The following is a 10,974-nucleotide window of genomic DNA, read 5'->3' on the forward strand; positions in this document are numbered from 1 at the left end:
TGCACGGCGGCACGGATTCATTCGTTCGTACACTCAAGACTGGTTGCTTCTTTGTTTCTAAAACTAGTTTCTTGCGCTTCTATGTAACTTGGGGTGAAGTTACGTGTTTGCAAGCGGACATGTAAGCCCGGCAGTTGGGTTTCGGTCGTGAGCCATTCGGAACAGGTCTGCATCGAAACGGGAGCTGGATTTTGCTGCGGCTGACAACGGCAATAACGGTGAGTCGTTTAACACCGCTGCTTCAATCGTTATATAATATCTGTCTCATTACCTTCCAGGCGGGCACAAGTTAACGAACTAGATCTTGCATTACATATGGGCAGTGAGGATCTCAGTTGCTGTTTCCTAAATAAACCTTTACTTGCGAGGCTGTCGTTTGGTTTACACACACAACCAGGAAAGAAAGAGCGATATCGGAACGCGCGTCTCATTTTTCATGTTATTGTAGCCGTGGTTGTAGGTGACTGAGTAGCCTTATCAATATACAGATTAAACTTTTTTTCGAGTCGGCCGGCAACGTCTGTCGTCCACAAAACCGAATAATCCTTTGGTAAAATGAAGTGAAAGTACAGAATTTAATGTATTAAACAGTTGCAAGCATGATACCCATATTTCGTACTTGTTGGTTCCAAATGTTCTTGCTGTTCAGATTGGTTTACCGTAGGGCATTTATTTTTGCAGTAGTGAAGCGGTGCGTCACGTTCGTGGAGAAAAATAATGCATCAGTTCTAATAGCTTCATGACTTTCATGCATTTGCTTGAGTAACTAGCAGTGTGATCACTTCTAGAGCATAAATGAACCCACAAATGTTCTCATTTGTGATCTTAATAGTACTTGCGCTGTTGACATGCATTGTAGTTAGGCAGACATCAATTTTATGGGCAATAGCAATATTTATTTAACATGCTGCTTAAGCACCCTAGAATAGACAGTGTACATTTGCATGTGTTCTGTAGTCGCAAATCATTACAACATATATGTCACACCTTTTTGCATTTCATATTGCAAAACTTTGCTTTTTCAATTTCTGATTCAGTCAAAATTTCTGTTCCAGACATGCAGTAATGAGGACGGCACCAGTATAAAGCAACACACTCCACGCACTAAACAGAAGCTGCTGCCTGCTACGACAAGGTCATTGTGTGGACATTGGCTACTGCTACAAGGTAAACAACATATGGTTCAGAAATAAATATGTTTGATCTATGCTGTATTGGCTTGCCGTTTGCAGCAGATATGAATGTTTGTTCATATATATGGTTCAGTATAATTGGTTCGAACATATAAAACCCACATAAATTTGGCTAATCTGTGCTATATCTCACGTGTCACCGTTTTGCCCCAACAGAGTCTATGCCAAGCACATCTTGGTCATCACAGGAGCTCCTATCTGCACCAACAGGAAGGGGCTGGAGCCGAATTTGCAAGGCTTTTACACCAAGAACAAAGAAGCACATGCACAAGAATATGGATGAGATATCAAGTCTGCAAAGGACTGTGTTAAGACTGCAAAGAGCTTCAGCCACCATTCCACCAGCACGGACATTTGGCTGAGTCATCCAAGTAACTCAAAAAGGACTTTCTAGAAATTCTTCGTCTTCAGATGCACCTGCAACATCTGACCAAGCACGGACGACGCTGGCCAAAAGATTGAGTTTCATCAGTTCGTCCTTAATCAGCTTCCAAGCCATGTTAATTCCGTTTGTGCGAAGTGTAATTTTTCTTCTATAAATGCAAGCTTTCTCATTGCCCATTTTTGTTAGAGGTTATTCATCCTCATCCAAATATAAAGGTCAACCTTTATATTTGGATATTTCGCTGATACTTAATACCAGTCACTGTCTAGCAGCCTAACATATCTGTAGCAGTATCTTCTAGTGTATGTTGTCATGCGCAATTACTCTCCTGAAATAGCTGATGCAGCATCGGCATGCGTCTTGCATTAACCTATGCACATGTGCTATGCACCATTTTACTTTTCTTGGTGTTTTTAGCCTTCAATGCTTGCAGAGCAGAGTGGCTTCTCTCTTGAATGCAAGCTTTCTCATTTTCCATATTCCTAGTCTCGTTGATGATTGCTCCTCTTCCTTGATAGCCTGGGTCTTTGTGCAAGCTACAGTGAAGTGATTGATTGCAGAATCTGGTTTTGCTGCCACACTTGGTTGTGGTAACTGTGTTACAGATGTGGGGGCCTGGTCAGTTGCATTGGTAAGCAGTCCCTCGAGGTAAGCATTTGCTCCTGCAGTCCGCAAAGCGACATAGACTCCCAGTATACACACACCGTAACTGGTGCGCCCCGTTCGTTCTGGCCTGCTGCAGCCATGGGCAAATTGTGCTTGTGGCCTACCTCGGCCATGATTTGCTCAAAACGGAGACCAGCATATGTGCTTACATGGTTCGAAGTGTATGAAGTTGATAGCCGTATGGGTGGAAAGGCCCGCAAGAATGGCTGCCGAAGGTGATGCCCACAAAAGCGACTTGTCCACATTGCGACAAAGTGGGACACAAAGTGTGAGCCACACATAGCGGCCCCCGAAAGAAAATAAATGTGCAGGTTGGAAAGGAGTTAACGCTAAAATGCCGGGTAGTCCATGTTGCTGTGTTGGTTGCGGCAGCAGATGCCTGCGTCACCTGATTGCTTCGCAATGGAAGTTGCTCATCTTCAACGGCAACTGTTGGTTCAAACAGGTGCAAGGCTCTGTCCAATCTGTTTGTACCGCAGGTTGTCGCTCGTTACCAGACCACCACATGTGACAAAGGCAAGCATTATGCCTGTAAGATGGTACGTAGCCAATGTATAATGTATTGTCAACCTCAAGCGGTGACTGATTGCCGTTTAATTTTGCTGTTATGTCACTTGGTTACGGTCGCAGTTTTATGTTTTTCGAATATTGCTGCCTGGTCGGTTGCACTGGGAAGCAGCCTCTCGAAGTAAGAATTTGATCCTGCAGTCTGCACAGCGACATAGACTCCCAATTTACGCACACCGTGATTCGTGCTCCCCGTTCACCCTTTCCTGCTGCAGCCATGGGCAAATTGTGCCTCTGGCCTTTCTCGGCCGCGATTAGGCATGAACGGAGACCAGCATAAGTGCTTACATGGTCGGACGTGTATGAAGTTGGGTGGAAAGGCCCGCAAAAGTGGCCGATGAAGGTGATGCCCACGAAAGCGACTTGTCCATATTGAGACAATGTGGGACACCAAGTGTGAGCCACACATTAGCGGCCTCCAAAAGAAAAGAAACATGCAGGCTGGAAAGGAGTCAATGCTAAAATGATGGGTAGTCCATGTCGCTGTGTAGGCTGCGGCAGCAGATGCCTGCGTCACCCGACTGCTTTGCACTGCAAGTTGCTCATCTTTAACAGCGACTGTCGCCGCAAACAGGTGGGACACTCTGTCCAATCTGTTTCTGCTGCTGGTTGTTGCTCGTTAGTAGACCACCACGTGCGACGAAGTCGGGCACTACGCCTGTAGGTAGGCAGCTCAATGTACCCTAAGAGACCCGTGTATGTGAATGCTCACTGTTGCCATATGGTTCGTCGCCAATGTATGATGTATTGTCTGAACCTCATGCGGTGACTGATTGCTGTTTAATTTTGCTGTTATGTCACTTGATTATGGTCGCAGTGTTATGTTTTTCGAATATTGCGGCCTGGTCGGTTGAACTGGGAAGCAGCCTCTCGAAGTAAGAATTTGATCCTGCAGTCTGCACAGCGACATAGACTCCCAATTTACGCACACCGTGATTCGTGCTCCCCATTCACCCTTTCCTGCTGCAGCCATGGGCAAATTGTGCCTCTGGCCTTTCTCGGCCGCGATTAGGCATGAACGGAGACCAGCATAAGTGCTTACATGGTCGGACCTGTATGAAGTTGGGTGGAAAGGCCCGCAAAAGTGGCTGATGAAGGTGATGCCATACGAAAGCGACTTGTCCATATTGAGACAATGTGGGACACCAAGTGTGAGCCACACATTAGCGGCCTCCAAAAGAAAGAAACATGCAGGCTGGAAAGGTGTCAATGCTAAAATGATGGGTAGTCCATGTCACTGTGTAGGCTGCGGCAGCAGATGCCTGCGTCACCCGACTGCTTTGCACTGCAAATTGCTCATCTTTAACAGCGACTGTCGCCGCAAACAGGTGGGACACTCTGTCCAATCTGTTTCTGCTGCTGGTTGTTGCTCGTTAGTAGACCACCACGTGCGACGAAGTCGGGCACTACGCCTGTAGGTAGGCAGCTCAATGTACCCTAAGAGACCCGTGTATGTGAATGCTCACTGTTGCCATATAGTTCGTCGCCAATGTATAACGTATTGTCTGAACCTCATGCGGTGACTGATTGCTGTTTAATTTTGCTGTTATGTCACTTGGTTATGGTCGCAGTGTTATGTTTTTAGAATATTGCGGCCTGGTCGGTTGCACTGGGAAGCAGTCTCTCGAAGTAAGCATTCGCTCCTGCAGCCTGCACAGCGACATAGACTCCCAATTTTCATGCACCGTGATTCGTGCTCCCCGTTCGCGCTTTCTTGCTGCAGCAATGGGCATATTGTGCCTCTGGCCTTTCTCGGCCGCGATTAGGCATGAACGGAGACCAGCATACGTGCTTACATAGTCCGATGCGTATGAAGTTGATAGCTACATGGGTGGAAAGGCCCGCAAAAGTAGCTGATGGAGGCGATGCCCACGAAAGCGACTTGTCCATAGCGAGACAATGTGAGACACCAAGTGTGAGCCACACATTAGCGGCCCCCGAAAGAAAAGAAACGTGCAGGTTGGAAAGGAGTGAACGGCTAAAATCTGGGGTAGCCCATGTCGCTGTGTAGGCTGCGGCAGCAGATGCCTGCGTCTCCCGATTGCTTCGCAATGCAATTTGGGCATTTTTAACGGCGACTGTCGCTGCAAATAAGTGGCACACTCTGTCCAATATGTTTCCGCTGCTGGTTCTTGCTCGTTAACCTGACCACCACGTGCGACGACGACGGTGAGCCGTTTACGAGCTCGCGTCAATGATTCCAGCGTATCTCGACATGCAAATTTTATTTCTGCTATTGCACGAGGATGTACACTGCTTGTCTTCTGCCAATAAAGTCGCGCGTTCTGTTCACTCACTTGTGGCTTGTTTGTATGGGCGTCAGTAGAGGCTCTTGGCAATTAGAACGCACCAGCTAAGCGGCAGCGAAGGCATTGAGGCATGCCGCATAGCCTGCAGGGCAAGCACGGCACGTACCAGCGTACGCGACCGGCAAAAAACGGCCATATTGAATTTTGCGCTAAAAAAAAAAAGTTTGCACTTCCGCTTTCGGATTGAGCAACGTCATCTGGCGTCCCCGAAAGTTAGTTCCATGCGCTGCCGCTGCTTATTTTCGAACCACTGCCAAAGGTACAGTTCCCCTTCTCTAAAGTTGTTCTTTATTCTATGCCTCGCTGGATCGTGTTCAGTCATGCCGTCCTTGCGCGGCGTCATTGTCGGCGAGTCAGATTAAATTCTTTAATAGGTCGCGCCTGCGCCTAATTGAGTCTATTAAAGACTGCACATTCAGTTTTGCTGGCTACAATTCAGTGTGGCTGGCGTGGGCTGTCTCCACGATGCGCTTCGAGCATGTCGATTTCGCCGTTCTTTATGTTGGCGGAAATGACCGTGAAAGCAACATGGATCTACAAGAAATATGCAACAACATCAAGGTAAGTCTACTGAAATCACAAAATTTGAAACAATAAGCGCGAATAGTTGTGTTTTCTTTTAAATTTTAGGCCTTGATTGTTCAGCGAGACGGCGCCCGTCGTGCTGGTTTTCAAGGTGCTCTCTCGCTGGCTAGAAGATGCTGATGCGGAACAGAAAATGCAAAAACGTCGCTTGCTCAACCGCAAATTGACGGCTACTCTGAAGCGCATGCCGTGTCTGCGGAATTTGAACCCCGAGGTATGGACCCCTTTTTTCCAGAGGCATGCCGTTACATACCGTCAGGAACACGCTTGGCTTATTTCTGACTCGGTAAAAAAATGTTTCACTTTTTCTCGCTGCTCGCTGCTGAAGAAATGCGGACCGTTTGTCGTAGTTGTCTCCATCACAGGGTGGCATTACTGCGGTGAACAAAGCAAGTGTTGCCGTACATACTGTGCGCACTTCACCCTTTGTTGGGCGGTCGGAAAATATTGGTCCCACTATTCAGGGCAACTTCGCTACTCTGTAGCGGTGAAGTGTAATTTCTACCATTGAACGTTCCTGTGTAGACATGTTTCTGAATCACGTTAAGCACATTTTTTCGTCAATTTCTTTGTCAAACATGCGATAGAGCGGTTGCGCAGATTGTTTACTTCCCTTTCTACAATGTTTGGTTTATTCTGTCGCCGTCCTTCAAACCACCACAGCGGCAAATCGACTCTTTTGATCGAAATTCCGCGTTTTCATAATAGCTGAATTTTGGTGCGGTTAGGTGTCTAAATTTCTCGTGCCCACAGCTACCAAAACAGGTGATCAAATTATTAGCATCGCGAATAAATCGCATTCCTACATATGCAAGCTGCTACATATTTTTGATTGATTGATTGAATAACTTTAATGAGCGGTTCTTAAAACGAAACCCGCTTTGCCTCTTCCTTGCTCAGTGGGTGGTGGCTGCTGCAGTCCTGCCAATATTGGTCACTGTGTATGGCACTGGATATGTGCTGCTTGGCATGTGTCCAAATGGCAACTTGGTTACCTGTTAAGTGCAGCTCAACATGTACCACTGGGTAGACACGTAGAACAAGAGGCAAGAAATTAAGTATACAACAGGAAATTTAAGAAGTCAGCCACAGAGAAGTCGGAAAGTCAGCATCGAAAGCAACCGAGTATGGACAAAAATGAACTAAATGAGACCAGGACATGCATTGTGTGCAGAGTTATAGAAGTAAACGAGTGGTTGCATTTTACTGAACATTACAAAGGCTTCACTTATAACCGATTTTCACATATGCATGGAATCTGCTAACTTTTCTGTGCAAAACTCTACCGGAAAGGATATATTGCATCCATCGGTGTTAATATATTTCCTAGCATATTTTCTCTTTTTCAGCCAACATACACATCCCCGTTAAATCAAATAGATCACTGTAGATGGCTGCCACAAGCATATTACAAGAACTGTGAATTGGAAGCTGTTGGCTACCTGTGGCACGAAGTCATGCAAGGGTACATGTAGTCTTTGTGTGCACATTGACTTCATGTTTTACTCATTTGACTGGCTCCTATTGCACTCCGGCTGAATAGCAATAACACACAGGCTACTTTACGCTCGAGAAGCCTGCGAAAGCTGCAGGTACATTCATAAAAGTTCGTAAGTACATGGCATTAGTGAAAAAAATTAAAACCTTTTCTGGTACAGCCGTGCGTTGTCGGAAGTGTCTCAATGCATTGCAGTGATTAAACAGGCACATATTGGCTGTACCACTTGGATTTCAGCGTGCACGCGTTGGCTGGATAAAAAATTCTACCATATTTTAACACCGAACATTAGCTCACGGGTGGAAAGCGCTGTTTCTGTTGTAAATAGATGTGGCTTGCACACAAGGTATGCTGCATGAACAGAAGGTGCTGCAGCCACATAACCTGACCTTTGATCTTCATTATGCTCACAGATTGAAGGGATGGAACTAAGTGCGTCTTTTAAATGCTTGATTTCAGCCAGTTAAATTTGCCAACACGGGGGATTCAAACCACTGGTGTCCATCTGCTGTTGGGCTGTATTCTCAATTTAGTGAGAATACTTACTGCGTTCATTGGTGCTGACAGATATCAAGTCAGTTGTAGCTCGGCATTTACTGTATTCCGTTTGTCACCAAAATGCTAGAGAACCACTCGAGATCCTTCGATGTCAGCATCGTCATAATCAGTGGGCACCCCATAAGAAAAATAGGTCAATTTTGGATGGTATCCTTGCAAGTGTGAGAAGGCTAGGCCACAGAAACTCTAGTTTCTGATTTGTGCACTATTCAGCCACGTTAAAATGTGAGGAGCCTAGACATCTAAAAGACGAGGAGCAAGCAAATTGAATGTAGCTACCAAGCAAAAAATGTGGAAGCGTAAGCTGTTGATTTTTTACTCTAAAGGCACGTTCACACTGAAGACGGAGCGGCTAAACCGGGCAAAGCTCTTGGCCAGGCGGATAAAAGCAGGCGTTAAACGAGGCAGCAAGCCCGATCGCTTGTGGACCACTTTTTTTCCTGCCCGCCAGAGCTGTCCGCTTTGCTGCAGCCAATTGGAACACCAGACGACGCTGGCGTGTGCGCGATAAGGATGGACGACCGGTGCCACGAGACGGCGACAAGTGCACCACAAAAACGTAAGATACTCCACCTCGGCGGTGCGGGCAGCCAGGCAAGCTGTCCAGTATACAGGGTGTTTCAGCTAACTTGTGCCGAGGCTTTAAAAGAGAAAGACCGAAAGAAACTAGGCCTGCAGTACTCAAATGCAATCAATTCAGTAAACTACCCTTTTGAGCAACTTTAGTACTTACAGCTCATTGAGAAACATCTGCTTTATTTTTATGTGGTTATTTTTTCAGGACAAAAGAAAGTGCACAAAATCGAAAAAAAGTACCATGCAACTATGCACTTTTTAGCAGTGAACAATGCGGCATGCAGACAGGATGTAAAAAATATGCAGTTCCGACACACTGAAAATTATGTAAGCAGCTTTCTTTGCTGCTTCTGTTCGTTGATGGCATTTGGCAGTGATGTGTTAAATGTTACCTTGCATGCACCACTTGTGTTTATAGTACAAAGAGCTCACAGACAGACGTGCGCTCCGATGCTCAAGGTGGTGTTGTGCACCATCCATATCCTGTGAGAGTAGTGGCACTGTCATTCCCTCACACGGCGCATCGCATGGCGGGTGAGGTAGAGAAATCCGTTTATTGAATCCTTAGGAGAAATAGTTGCTGCCACGTCCTGTGCCCGACAGAGCAGTGCCTGCTGGCCACCCAGTGTTGCAGTGTAGGGAGATTGAAGTTTTGATGCTGGACCACCACTTGCATACTGTCGTTTTGACGGCGTGGTGCTGTATTGCAGTTTTGCATCTGCACATCCTGTGTCAATTGTTGGCATGGACACACTTGCCGTGTTTATTTTTTTTAGAAATAGCATAAACATGCCATACCACACCTTGAACTATCATTATATTTTTAGTTTGCCCACAACTGTCACCATGTCTAGTTGAAGTGTTTTTCTTTTAAAGAGACTCCATACGAAAGATGCTTTCTGATGGCATCTTTACCTTCTCGTGTGATCATTCAGCGAGCACAAAGTACTGCAGCTTCTGCAATGCTTTTGTCTATTCCTTCCAGGCACACTACTCTCAATGTATCATTAGCGCTGAAATAGAATACCACCTGTTGCTCAAAGCAGCTTCAATATAGATTCTAATCGGAATAGGCAGACTTGTGGCAGTATACAACTTTCTATAGCCATAAAAGGCAAGCTAGCATAGTGGGGCATCTCAATGCTCGTAAAAGCATTCAACTGCATGTATCTCCAAATAACTAAGCTCAAGCAGACACTGTCAATATCTGTGCTTGTCACGGTGAGTTGGTGCGGGAACTTGAAGGTGTCGCTTTTCCTTCATATTTGTGTGTCTCATGTTTTTGCTAAGGCTCTTGCCACAGCAAAGTTGCTCTTGTGGTATTTTAGAAGGGTAATTTACTAATCACCTAGGCGATGTCATTTCCTACATTTGGTTGCACCGTGTGCATCAGTGCAATAAAATGGGTCAAACGGCTTAATACAAGATGTTGCCAGGCCTTTTTGGCACGACACTTGTGGATAACATTTTGGTGTGGCTTGGGCGAGACCGAAAGAGAGAAATTTACACATACGAGCACAAAGGCCAGGCACTGTTCCCTTGTGGCCTGCACAACCACTAGAATAGCAGCTAGTCTTATCAATTCATACCGAGTATCGCAAAGTGGATTATTGCAAGAACTGTAGCTTGGTTGATACAAGGCACTTACAGCTGCAGCTGAAACATGTGGTGTGATCAACATGTACAAGGTTACAACACTCTTCACCCTTTTTGTATTTAAGACTTTTTAAACTTTGCCCGCAATTTGATTACAGCTTTCCAGAGTTCCTTGGAAAATCCGCCCATGCTCCTGCCATGTACATTGCCCCCCCCCCCCCCCCCCCCCTCCTCGATGTGGCATGCAAGATGGCAGCAGCAGCTGTGGAACAGTTGAAGAGGCGAAGAAAGGTCCACATTATAATAGGTTGTATGTAAATAAAACTGATTGAACACAACCGATTCGGCTTCCACTTTCGTCAAGACAATTGTCAGCAAACAAATGGAGTAATTTCAGTAGGGCGATACTAATAGTGCATAGAAATTCTTGGAAGCCTCGTCAGCTTTCTTGCTGTTAACAGGCTGTGTTGGTGAGGTGGTTTAGGCAGGGAATGCCAATTCATGAGGGATGGTCATGGCCACCATGTTCAATGTATGTGCAGCATCAATCAGTTCTCTAGACCGAGTGCACTAATGTCATGGCAGGCCAGCACTTCGTCGCATGATATATTTTCAAACCTCGCATGCTTTGGGGCTCTGAGAAAATTAATGAAGCATGAAACTAAAATCGGCATGTTGCAGTTTTCAATACAACCATCACTGCATTTGTCCATTCTTGAAACAAATTTTATTGTACCAAATGCATACAGAATTGTGGAATATCCGAAGTACATTTTGCTTGTTTTGGTCAAGCAGCTGGCAGAACAAAACCACAAAGTTCCAAAGCAGGAAGGTAACACTTGTTTTGAAGTACACAACGAGTGCAAAACTTGCCGCCAATTAAAAAAAGAAGGGAGCTGCGACACACCATTTCTTGGTTCTTTGACCATTTATTTTTTATTTTGTGGCTGATGTTTAAAAATCCTTGCTATAGCAAATGCAAAGACATCAAAAATCAACGCACGACAGATATTGGTACTATGGTGTAAAGTAATGAAGATA

The 10,974-nt window shown here is 45.5% G+C and overlaps 2 long non-coding RNA genes across 2 annotated transcripts; both read left to right on the forward strand.

Moving 5' to 3' along the window:
- The first annotated feature begins 2 nt into the window (after positions 1-2).
- On the forward strand, positions 3-1,618 carry LOC139047370 (uncharacterized). The gene is made up of 3 exons (XR_011507131.1): positions 3-218; positions 1,056-1,167; positions 1,350-1,618. It is a non-coding gene; the product is annotated as an uncharacterized lncRNA (long non-coding RNA).
- Positions 1,619-5,408: 3,790 nt separating this feature from the next.
- Positions 5,409-10,244, forward strand: LOC139047778 (uncharacterized). The gene is made up of 4 exons (XR_011507375.1): positions 5,409-5,681; positions 5,751-5,919; positions 8,088-8,320; positions 10,092-10,244. It is a non-coding gene; the product is annotated as an uncharacterized lncRNA (long non-coding RNA).
- The last annotated feature ends 730 nt before the right edge of the window (positions 10,245-10,974 follow it).

This window comes from Dermacentor albipictus, chromosome 7 (assembly GCF_038994185.2).
Source record: "Dermacentor albipictus isolate Rhodes 1998 colony chromosome 7, USDA_Dalb.pri_finalv2, whole genome shotgun sequence".
Taxonomy (NCBI): Eukaryota; Metazoa; Arthropoda; class Arachnida; order Ixodida; family Ixodidae; genus Dermacentor; species Dermacentor albipictus.